We start from the raw sequence: 13630 nt of genomic DNA, 5'->3' as shown, positions 1-13630 counted from the left end.
TTTTTTTTCATTGATTCCTTTGATATTCTTGACCTTTTGTTCTTCCAGATAAATTTTTAAATTATTTTCCTCTATGAAATAATTCTTTGGTAATTTGATTAGTATAAAACTCAACAAGTAAATTAATTTCAGTAATAGTGTAATTTCTATTATACTGGCTCAACGTATTCATGAGCAATTAATATTTCTATAGTTGTTTAGATTTGTCCTTATTTATGTGAAAAGTATTTCATAATTTTATTTATATAACTCCTGTCTGAATTTTGGCAGGTAGATGTACAAATATTTTAAATTGTCTAATTTAAATTTAAGTGGAATTTCTCTTTCTATCTCTTCCTACTGGATTTTGCTAGTAATATATAGAAAGGCTGATGATATATATGTATGGATTTATTTTATATTTTTTAACTTTGTTAATATTTGTAATTGTTTCAGTGAGTTTGGTTTTTTTGTTTGTTTGTTTTTTTGGGTTTTTTTTTTTTTTTTTTAGTTAATGCTCTAGGGTTCTCTAAATATACCCCCATATCATCTTGTAAAAAGTAATAGTTTTTCACCACTGCCTGTTCTTCTTCAATTTATTTTTTCCTGTCATTGCTATAACATTCCTACTATAATATTGGAAAATAATGTTGATAATGAACATCCTTGTTTTATCCCTCATATTATTATCTCTATTACAGATAATACTTGTCCTTGGTCTTAGATAAATATTACATATACTTTTAAAGACTATTTCCATTTATTTATATGCTTCCTAGTATTTTTAATAAAAATAAAGGAGCTGCCTGGGTTTGAATTCTGGCTTTGAACATTCATATCTATGTAGCCATTGGCAAGTCACTTCATCTCTATAAAATTCAGCTTCCTCTTCTACAAAATAACAAACACAAAGATTTTCATGACTTACCATACATGGTAGGCCTTTACAAGGTATGATATAAATATGAATTTTCATTATTATTATTTTTTTTAATTTTGGTGAAGCACTTGGGGTTAAGTGACTTGCTCAGGGTCACGAAGCTAGGAAGTATTAAGTATCTGAGGCCAGATTTGAACTCAGATCCTTCTGAATTTAGGACTGGTACTCTATCCACTGCACCTCCTAGATGCCCCTGAGTTGTCATTATTCGTGGCATTTAGGGCATAAAAAGAGAAGTAAGTCATTTAAAAAAATTTGATACTTCTAGGCTACAAATGACCCTGTACAGTTATCTGAGATTGTTATCACCTTTGATTAGATTACAGACAACAGAAGACATTAGGATTATATATTTTAAACTCAAAATATTAATATTATTTCATTTTTCAAAATATTCAACTTATAAGTATATATGCAATGAGCTCTAAAGACAAAAAAGTGATTTACTTAGCCAAATTGCAAATTTTGCAAAAAAAAAAAAAAAAAAGAAGAAAGAAATTGCAAAAAGTTTTGCAGTTACAAGTTTTAAAGTAATATAAGGCTCATGGTGCATGATGGCATAATAGCTAGCTAGCTTTGGAGTCAGGAAGGCCTGAGGCAAATCTTTCCTCTAACATAATGATTACACAATTATAGGCAAATCACTAAACTTTTAGCTGCACCAGGGAATTTTCTTAGACTATAAATTATAGATGAGTTGACAATTGGCATCATTTGAAGGTATTTCTGCTTTATGAATGGATGATGACTTTGAAGTTATAAATCTGAGTGACTAAAAGGATGATTCTCATAAGCCTAATTCAAGCTTCTTCAGGTTCTGAGTTGGTATGAGATATGACATTAAATATCCCAGCCCTAACCATCCACCCCTCTATTGAAGCCTTAGGTTCTCTGGACCTTTATGCACACACACACACACACACACACACACACACACACACACACATCACAAATCAGACTGAAATTGAGAGGAAGAACTTGTTTAATTTTTTTCTATCTGTATTTTTTGTGATTTGATAGTGATTAGAATATAGAAAATGCTTAATGAAAATATTTTTCATTCATTTATGCACTTGTAGATCATCTAACATTTAGCAAAATTAACTTATGTAGCCATAGCAGAGAAATAGTATTTCCCCAGAATGTAGCATTAACTCAGTTAGGTACAACTCTCCAGTCTTTGCATTGTTCTTGCTGGTCTGGGGGCAGAAGCCTGAGGGAAGAACTGCTGCTTCTTTATGCACTAGTTTTGTATTTAGGCACCAGAATCTACATCAATGGTATAAGCCATACTCTGCTGGACCAATTGTCTCAATATATTACAAGTAAAAATTAGCATAGCCAGCATGGGATAAAGTGTTAAGATATCTCTCTCTCAACAATAGTGTCATGCTCAATAAAAATAGAGAATAAGAGAGATAATTATTTCTCTTTTGAACATGTTGAGTTTGATGTCCAATAAGCAATTGGTGATATGGAATTAAAGTTTAGGGAATCATCTTTTATTGAAAACACATTTGAACCTATTGAAATTGGTAGAATCATCAAGGGAAAGTTTAGAGAAAGAAGGCAAGTTAGTACAGAATAAGGCTTTGTACACCCACAATTGGGAGTGAGACATGGATGGTGATCTAGCAAAGGGAACAGGAACAAAAGGAAGGCCATTAAAATATCTTCATCTTTTAAAAATATAATTTGATTTTTGTTCATTTAATTTAATCAGCTAAGTGATGATCATTTCTCCTTGCATTTTGGACATGAAGAGATTATCTTCCTAGTTATTAGGAAATTGATGTTTCCTCTGTGTTACTCCATTTTCCATCAGCTGATCTGCTATTTTATGCCTTCCGCAGGATAAACTGATTATCTGAAATCTTGTCATTCTACACATTGACTCTGTTTTTGAAACTTGCTATCTTTTCTTTTCTATTCTAACAACCATATTCATGTCAATATAGACTGATTTCATTTATATAATGCTTCCCCACTATGGTATCTCTTTGAAAGCAAAAACATATACAGGTATACACTCAAACCAAGCTCTAATGATAGGCTACATTTACGACAAAGAGATATGGCTGAATGTGAGGAAAACATGGGACTTTTTGATTTTACATGATATTAATTTCTTATTTGCTAACTTAATTAATTAGCACATCAACAAATAAATATTGTATGCCCACTATTTTCATGCATTGTGCTAGGCATGATATTGAAAACTTCTGAAGCCCCATCAATTAAGAAGAAATTAATAGATTCAGTTCACATTTCTTTGACGATCTGTGCAAGTGATTCAATCTCAGATTGTAAATTTTTTGAAGTAAGGAACTATATCTAATACCCTCTGCTCATTTTTCAACTTAATGTCCAGTGTAAAGAGGTACTGTAAAGTTTCTGGACATGACATTGGTGATAAAGATAGTATTTACTCCAATAGTCAGTATGCACTAGGCCTACTAAGAGTATTAGTATTTTTGCTGAGGCACTTGGGGTTAAGTGACTTGCTCACAGTATAAGTATTTAAATGTTTATTAAATATCAATATAGGATAAAGTTGATATAAATTATGGTTTATAAGATTGCATTTTCCCCACAAAGAACTGCATTTAATGTGATTTTTTAAAAAGCAATACTATATCTTTTTCTTGTCCCCTTTTTTCTCCTGAGGGACTCAGGAAGTGAAAAGCTGCATTTATCCCTATTAGGTTATCATCATAATAGATTTTGATTTGTTTTGCAATCATAAAAATGCTTGGATTATCATGTAGCTGTCAATGCTTAGCTATTCACAAGTCAAACAAGCATTCCAGTGAGATTTCAGTAGGAGGGTGAAGACAATGCTTTTGGTAATTTGGTTCTAATTGTGTTTCCCCATCTCCTTTTTACCCTTCCCTCACCCCACATGAACGTTCCCTGAGAGTATAGTCATTCTGTATCCTACAGAGAGATTAGTTATAATCTCACCATTACAGTTACAGTTCAAATGTGTTTCTCATTAAATTTTCAGTCATTCCCTCAGTAGGAAACTAGAAAATTTATCAGATTTCCATAGAGTCAGGTGAAATTTTGCTGAAAAGGCAGTAGGATGTCCTTTAACTCTCTAGAGTACAATTAAACCTACACTTTCCTGGCTAGGTTTTATTTTATGATCAGTTTCTCTTTGTAGTATGCTGAGGTTCCATAACCTACCTTCCCATTTTGACACAGGTTATCCATTTGAAATTTGAAAGAACTCACTAATCTCTTTATATTCCCTTGAATATAGTACCCATGGGATTAAATGTAGCTGTTACCAGAATATTAAAATGTTCACAGGAAAATAGTAAGACCTTCATGACAGTCACTATCCAAATGAATCAATATAGATGATTAGTTTAATTTTTAGAAGTAAGAGACAGTATAAAGCAGTCTATGAAAATGTGCTGCCTTCTGCTAAAAAACATGTAAAATCATGATTCATCACAGCGGCACCCATGGGGTCTGGGCCAATACCATACCACAGTAAGGTAGAAAATGTTGAGAGGAGGGCAATGACTATGAAGGACCTTGAGTCCATGACAGATGAGGATAAGTTCAAGAAATTGGGTATAGTCAGTCTAGAGAAGAAAAGCTAACCGGGGGAAATAAGAGTATTCAATCTCACAAGATGAAGTGCACATTAAAGAGGATCTCTTGAAATGAATGCTTTGCCAATCTTGATGGTCCTTTGTCCTTAGCTCATCAAGGCTTTATGACCTGAAAGACCACAGGAAAACAGGTTTAGTATTGGAGATCTTGTAGTATTGCTGGATCATTTTCAAAGATGTGGAAACATCCCTTGGCAGGTGATGTTTTGTATCTTACAATCAATTCTCAGCACATGGGATTTGGGACCTTAATTCTCAACTCATTTCAAAGCTGAACATATCTTAGAAAAAAATGGATCATCCTACCTAAACTCAAGAATCTAAATTGTGCCCTAATATTAACTTTAAAAATATTACATAACCTTCTTGGTTGAAAGCCTTACCCCCGAAAGCAAATTCTATAGGCGCCGTGTTTGCGATTATAGGAGGCTTCGTTCATTGATTCCCACTCTTCACAGGTTACATACCTAATGATATATGAGCAAAAATTCATTTCTCTATCATGTTTGTAGGAGTTAATATGACCTTTTTCCCTCAGCATCAGAAAGCCATTTGATGGATATAGAAATATAACAAATAAAGTTGTTTTTCTATCTTATGCCATGTTTTCATTCATTTGTGTCATTCTGCTGAGTTATTCTTTCCCACACAAGTTAAGCGGATCAGAATCCACTATTATTTGAATGGTTTTTGGAGTAAACACTGATTTAGTATCTTCTAATTCTCACACCCCTATTCAAAGTAGATTCCATCTTGGATGCATTATTATCATATTGGTGATTTCTAGTACCACTTTGTATACACTTCATTATTGGCTCCATAAATTCCTAATTCTACTCTTTTTTTTTTCTGAATCTAGTTTGATTTATATATCCTCCCTTTGAAAAGACTTTGATTTTCCCTACTAGTGGTTGCATTGATTTTATTAATGAGGAATGAATGTCTAGAGATGTACGACTTGTATCTCTAATCATTTTAACAGCATTTCTACTTACCTATCAACTTTGCATGATTGAAAAAAAAATGGCATCTTCTTGCTGCTAATCTGAATGGGATATTAACTTTTTTTTTTTTTTTTTTTTTTTTTCTGAGAAGACCTGTTCTTGTCTGGCCTGCTGTGATTGGTATGAATGAACACCCCCCAGGACATGTGAGGAGGCTGGCAATGATACCATACTATTATGAAGGCCCCTCGGGTTTAGTTAGAGCAAACATTCCAGTAGGGCTGGACTGCTGTCAATAAATAGTTTCTGGCTGTTCTCCTGAGGGTGTGCTTAGTGGACCACCCTGCGAGTGTCTGGCTCTGTGGTCACAACTCTGTGCATAGGCGTAAAGGTGGGCGTGAAGACACAGACAGGATTCACATTTGTGATCATTGGTCTGGCATGGGGGAAGCCTGAGATGGGTGCATGTCAACACCATTTCTGTGAAGGGGAAACAGGACCATCTGCAGATTTTCATCAAGTATCAGGGTGACTCATTCAAGGGTTAATTGAAGCACGCATATGAGGTAAGTGATGTTTCAACTTAAGGGAGAAGTAAAGCATTCAGCATTCTCACCAAAGCTTCAGTGATTTCTCTCTCTCTTTTTTAAGGTCTAGGTCTTTTCTTTAAATTGCGAATTCTCAAGTAGCAGAAAACAAAAGGGAAATACTGGATTCTCTCCAATGTATAATGGAACAATGTAATATGATATAATATGATAATCACCAAATAATTCAAAGAAACTATTATCTAACTTATTATTAAAGAAATACTGAAAACTAGAGAGAGTAAATGCCCAAATATATGTTATACCTAGAGGCAGTGTGGTAAGTTTAGTGGATAGAGTTCTGAGCCTAGAATCAGGGAGACCTGAGTTCAAATCCAGTCCCAGATATGTGAATCTAGGCAAGCCACCTCACCTCTGTCTCATTCCCCCATCTGCAAAATGGAAATAATAAGACCTACGTCTCAGGGTTATTTTGAGAATTAAATGATGCGATTTTTGTGATTTACCTTGCCAATGTCTGGCACAAATATTTACTAATGCTTAATAAATGTTTCCTTACTTCCATCTAAAAAAAGTATATCATTATTTACAGTAAAATTATAACAATGATCACTTATCTTGAACATTAAGACTTTGACAATTTATACCCATTACCATTGTTCTCCTATACCATGTTCTAATGATGTCTAGGAGGAAAATAGCTAGATTAAAGCACTGTTGGTTGACTTATGAACTAGTCCCACCATTCTGGAAAATAATTTGGAACTATGAGCAAAGAGCAAAAGGAAAAGAATCCATACACATAAAAATATTCATAACAATTTTTGTTGTGGAAAAGATTTGAAAACAAAGGATGCCCATCAATGGGGAATGGTTGAACAAGTTATGACATATTAATGTGATAGAATAGTATTTTTCAGTAAGAAATGATGAAGACAATGTTTTCAGAGGAGTCTGGAAAGACAATATTGTAAAAATAAATCACAGTGATAGACTTAATAACTGATCAATACAATGATCTACCAGAACTCCCAAGAATTTATGATGAAATGAAGCCATCTTCAAATAGAGAATTAATGGATTCAGAATGCAGATATATATACAGCTCAAATTAGTGGAATCTTTTATCCTGAAACTCTCTTCTTGAATCATGTCGCCAACCCTGTCCCTGTCCCCTGTCCCTGTATTGCTCATACTAAGATCTAGTCCCTGCCTTAAATAAATTAAAATGAGTTTAAATGTTTTAAAACAATAATCTATTGTTTTAATTATTTCTTGGTTCATTTGACCCTACTGTAAAATTTCTTTTAATAACCAAAGTGATTGAAATAGATTTTAGCTATATCATTTATCTTATCTATAAAATAGTGATGATAAAACATGCCTACTTCACAATAACATGATGGAACCAATTCATTTATCCTTAAGCTACAATGTCAGACAGTAAGAATGGTGATCTAGGCATCCCTTTGTCTTGCTGGCCATTTCTTCTATCTTAAGTCTCTTTTTCCTCTTGACTACATTGACAGATGATGGTTCACCACATTAAAAAACAAGTCAAGAAATATTTTTATGGTCTAAAATATTTTATAAATTTTGCCATAATATACAAAGTATCAAATAGCATTGATTTAGTAATAGATATAACACTCAAAATTTGTGTGGAAGTTATTAGAGCAGTTACTTTATTATTTTTAATGTATTTGTAATAGTTATAATAGTGGAATTATTTGGTTCAGAATGAATGAGTGAATGGAAAAAATGCAGAGAAGATACAATTCCAAACAAGTAAGACAGTCCTTACCCTCAAGAAGCGACTACCTGAGAGTATGATTTTGTATTGACTAGAAAGTGTCATGGTGTTCTAATTCCAAGAAAAATATATTGAAAGCTCACCCATAAGAGACAAAGCCCTCAGAATAAACAGTCTGAATTTCAGTGGAAAGATGAGAAAGACCCAAACTTTCCTGACTTGGAAAGTCATACTAAAAAAGAACACTAAAGTTCTAAATTTCTCATGTTGATCTTCAAATAGAAATAATACTATTAACATTCTAGTGATAGAATATTAAGAATTTTTTTTCCCCAAAATCTGTTCTACTATCAAGAGTCTAGACCCACCCTGGATTTGGATAAAGATCATTTCCTTACTTTTGTGGAAGGAGAAGTTTTTGTAGGAATTGGTCATGGTATCTATTCTGCAGTTTACCAACTTCATAAGAATTGAATCATACAAAAGAGAGCATATTCAAATAATGCACAGGGGGAAAAAAAAGGAATTTGACTTAAATAACATGCACAGGCACATACACACTGCTTTTATTTTACCCAGCATGCATTATAATTATTCATATAATGCCATTTTATAGCCCTTCACTTTTACTATTGGGTTCATCAGACCATGCACTTTTAGTGCATTTGTTACTAAAGCTTGTGGGTTACCAGTGATGCAAGTCTACAGTCATACCACTTAGGGCATACTGGGAATCTTTTCTTCTGAGACTGTGAGTCAGTCTACAGTGTGTATTACTCAACACATTCCAGCATTTTCATAAATTACTACTGGTCTAAAAATGGATATAATTAAAAATGAGTAAACCTACCGCAGAGATTGATGTAATCTTTTGTGTTAATTAGACCAAACTCTTTACAATGGACTTTTCTTCTACTTTGCTGAAGACTGTTTATATATTAATCCAAATATATATCACTTACCATGGAATAAAGAAGATGAGGTAGGAATAAGGAAGAAATAGTAACATTTGAGAAAATGTGTTCACTTTAGCAAATATCATCTAAATCTAACAGAATCCAAAGAAGCGGATGCGATGTTTTGCGTGTGTATCCTGAGCAACACAGGATTTAGGATTCTTTCAGTTTCAGACCCAAGTAACTTGAATAATCAGTGTATTATTTTGTTTTTTGATGATATGTAGATTTGTTAGAATATTTCAAAGTTTTACCAAAGATTAGAGACTTTTGACATTAGAAGCAGTAAATTTCAAAACCCAAATATTTAAGCACCTAATTACTCACATTCTTGTTCTATGTAATACTTTAATTTTTATCCATTTCTTTAGTTTTATATATGTTTTTCTTTTCCAAATATGTCCTTCCTGTTTTTCCTGCTTAATGGATCACACTTGGTAATAAAAACTAAAAACAAAGAGAAAAGGAAATTTAACCAAACCAATGAATATACCAACTAAGTCTTTTTTTTTTTTATTTTATTTAGAATTTTTTTCCACAGTATATATAAATGAGTAATTTTTTTATAATATTATCCCTTGTATTCATTTTTCCAAATTATCCCCCCCCTCCCTCCACTCTCTCCCTAGATGACAGGCAATCCCATACATTTTACATGTGTTACAATATAACCTACATACAATATATGTGTGTAAATACCATTTTCTTGTTGCACATTAAGTATTAGATTCCGAAGTATACCAACTAAGTCTTAACAGTCAATTTGATATTCCACCTTTGCCGGGAAAGAAGGGAGTTACATTTTTTCATCTCTTCCTTAGGGTAAAGCTTAGTTTTTATGGTCACACAGTAATCCATTTCATTTTCGCATTGTGTTGCTATTCTTTCCATTTATATTGCTATAATATTTCCATTTATATTATTTTCCTATTTCTGCTTATTTCACACTCTACCACTTCATATGTCTTTTCATGCTGCTCTGATTTCTTTATGATTTCTATTTTTCATAGGTGATAGGACACACAATCATAATATGTTCTTCCCTTAATGCTTCATAAATAGAAACTAAGAGCTAAAAAGGAAAGAAAATTTTCTTACTACTTTTTTCTTGATTTCTGTATTTTATCCGTTCAATAAAGTTCACAAGACTTTGTCAAATGATCTGGGTTTAGCCTTAGCATTTATTATCTTTGTGATATTAGGCAACTCATAACCTGTTTGAATCTTCTTGTGTGTTTTTTTTTTTCATCTGTAAAATGGGCTTATTGAGATCTGTGCTACTTCACAAAATTATTATGAGGATCAAATGAAATAATGCATAGAAAACCGCTTTTGATATTTAAAGTACTGTAAAATTTAAGGAATATTTCTCAGGCTTAGAACATATGCATAACAAGCTATAACCATATGCTTAGACCTTTGCATAATAAGGCCTTGCCTAGAGAAGTTCAATAGAATTGGTTTACTGGCCTCCCCTTTCTCACCATGGATTTCATTTCTCTTTGGCCATAATCCCTACTTCTACTTCCACTAAAGCCTTAGATTCATGTAATCAACCCTCTATTTTATGTTGCACTCAAAAGGAGATGTATCTCCTGAGCTGAAAGAATCCCAAGAGAAATGCTGTAGATCTGTATGTGAGAGATTCCTGGATGACACTGTGAAAAAAGATCTTGTCTCAGGGTTGTCATGAACCATTAAATGGATAAGTAGTGATCCAGCAGTGTAAATACATAGGAAAGCCATCCCCAATCACAGCTCTTGACTTCTAGTGCCAGCAGCTCTAGAAAGTGGACTCCACTTGGTGAAGGAGAATTGAAGAGCTCATTTACTGTTGTTTATTCTTTTGAAATATTCTAAACTGAATAGCTGCTCCAATTTTTGTCTTCTGCTACCATTACTAAAAACTATTCATTATTCAGGATAGTTTTTTTGTAAAGTCAGCATTATTAGCTAGTAAGTATAAGCTTAGTATTATTTCCCCTTTGAGAGTGGTGCCACCTAAGTTTTGACTGACCTTATATTTATCCACTTTTAGTCACCTAATGATGGTCTATTTGTATGTGGATGCTTCCTAAACCTTGACTAATAGAAGGACACTATGTTTATTTTTTCATGGCAAGCCTAGCATAAAATAGACATATATACATAATTATATGAGTGCACAAAACATACATATGTACACATAATAAATAATTATGACTATAAATATATGTGTATAAATGTGACTAAGTATGTATCGATACACATATATAAATAACATTTTTATTTTATTCACTCCAATTTAAAGATTCTCAAAGAAAATTCCTGGGATCAATAATATCAAAATTCAGAATGTAGGGTTCATTTTGGTAATATACAATTATAATTTATTCTGGATATATTTAGGAGCAACTGAGAATATTTCCCTTATTCCTTGTCTGCCAAGATATCACATATCCCTAAAGCAATGTCAGGAACTCTCTTTCCCCTTCATTATGTCCTCATCACAACTAAACACCTGTAATATTCACTGTTGGGTTCAGTGAGAGTTCTGCTTGCAGTGACTATGAGATCATGCCCCAAGTAATTACTGTGAACAGGGGGTGGGAAAATGCAGTGAATATAACGTAAGGAAATCATGCAAATTTTATTATCATCAGTGAAATGGTAGCTGGTATAGGACATGCCAGTATTTGTAACATGAGGCCCTTAATTACCCTGATTTACTTGTAGTAACATTCATAACAGGGCTGCAGAGATATTACTGACAGCACTTTTGCATTTTACAAGAAAAGAATAATGCCATGTAAATAATTTAAAAACAATAAATCATTTAGAGTGGCTTTAAACCAAAACCTAATGTAGTAGCTGGCTGAATATTGGTATGCTTGACAGATAGCTGGCATCCAGTGTTCATCTACATATAACAAACCTTTGCTTTTAAATTCTTAAGCTGAAATGGATGAAAAATGAAGCCCAAATATCATGTGTATCAAATAGGTCAATAATGTTTGAACCAGTCACTAAAATTGGAGTTAGAATCCATGCAAAGCCCAGATTTGCTCTGTTATCTTACTCCGATAACATTAAAAAGTACACTATTTATGGAAGCATAATGTAAGAATGCTTGGTGCAAGAATTGGGGTTGGAAGGAAGTATCACCTGCATGAAGTTACCAGACATTGTCTGGAGAGAATTCCAGGATACAGAATGTGGCTAAAGTGCATGGTTTACTCCTAACCCTGCCAACCTCAATGTGGATGGATAATGCTCCTCAACTCTCCAGTTACTTCCAAATCAGCAAAACAAATGGAAAAATGGAGACCAATTGTCTGGTAATCCAAGCAAAATTCTATATTTTAGGAGGAGGGTGGTTTGTTTTGTATATATACATATGATTTTGAAGGTAAAAAGAAGTTTAGGTATTATCTCTTTTAACCTCTAAGTTACTTTTTTTTTTTTAAGTATGTCTTTTTCTTTCTTACTACCTTTATTTTCCATATAACCTTTCCCCCTAAAACTAAGCCATGTCTTGTAACAGAGATTTTAATTCTTCATGGAATTTATGAAATTTTCACAAATTCTTAATGGAAAAAAATCATTTTGTAAGTCCAACCAATAAAATGACCAGGTCAGTAAAAAAATAAAATGACTAGGTCAATAAATAGAATATTTCACTCCCATAGACTCTGACCACTTCAATGATAGAAGAGCTTAATTGTTTAAAAAGTTATTGAAAGTCAAAAGTTTAGAACTCAGAATGCAATTTTCCATAACAATAATATTATGATATGTGCAGTTCCCAAGTTAGCATATTAAAACATATTTAAACTACAAATATAAATATTGATTTCTGCATCTTAGAAGTGTACTATTCATTGATAAAAGATGATGAGGAAAAAAAAGGTTGGCTGTTTTTTTTCTTTTTCCTGGGCATATACCTTTCCTTAGACAAATTCTAAAATAGGTAATTCCCCATTGATACCCCTTTACTTCCCTTTGTGTACCTTTTTCTAGGATTTTTATAGCCTCCTTCTCAAAGTCACCATGTTCTCAGGCTTGAGACTCCAAGGATATATTCCACTTCAACTCTCTCTCCATTTATCTTCTACTCTCCCAATTACCTCATACTTCAAAAATATCTATCTTCTGGCCTGTGCAAATTTCTAACTTCTCACTACAGTTGATCTCACCTAGTTGTCAGTAAAAGCAAAACAAAAAAAAATACTGATTTAATAGGTTTATCTTAGATTGCCTTCTCATAAGCATTTGTATTTTAATTAAAATAAGATTTTTTTTTAATTAAATTACTCTTTGGTGGAATTTCAGACTTTAACAAAATGAAGTGGGGAGAGGAATAATGGAATGAAGAAAAATATTTAAAGGGTTAGGACAAGGAATTAAGTGGTTCTGGAATGTCTTTAGCTGAGAATATAGATAAGGGGATGCCATGGTAGACTTGAGGAAAGTTGAAAAAGATTTGGAACAAGTGATAGACTGATCTGTGGAGACTAGGATAGTAAATCAATCAGTTTAGAGATTAATGGAGTCATTTCTTTGTTGCAGTAATGATCCAGTTGAGAACTTTGTAATGGACTCAGTTTGCAGTTTCAAGATGACCTTTGATGCCATTCAACAGCATGTTAATAGGAGCAAAGTGATGGATAATGGGAATAATCTAGGGTTGGGGTTTGGTAAAATAGAATTAGAATACAAAGTATTTGAAAGCAGAATTATTTCTTTATTTAGCATAATCCCTATACTTTATAATCCCTAACCCTATTTTTCATTCTTACCATTAATTCCATTGCCTCTATTCACAGTTATATACTAGGCCATCATTTCTGTACTTTATTATTCTCCCTGAAGTGGTTATACTACTTGGAGAATTAATTGTAACTT

The sequence above is a fragment of the Sminthopsis crassicaudata genome, chromosome 6, assembly GCF_048593235.1.
Source record: "Sminthopsis crassicaudata isolate SCR6 chromosome 6, ASM4859323v1, whole genome shotgun sequence".
NCBI lineage: Eukaryota > Metazoa > Chordata > Mammalia > Dasyuromorphia > Dasyuridae > Sminthopsis > Sminthopsis crassicaudata.
This window is presented reverse-complemented; position numbering follows the sequence as displayed.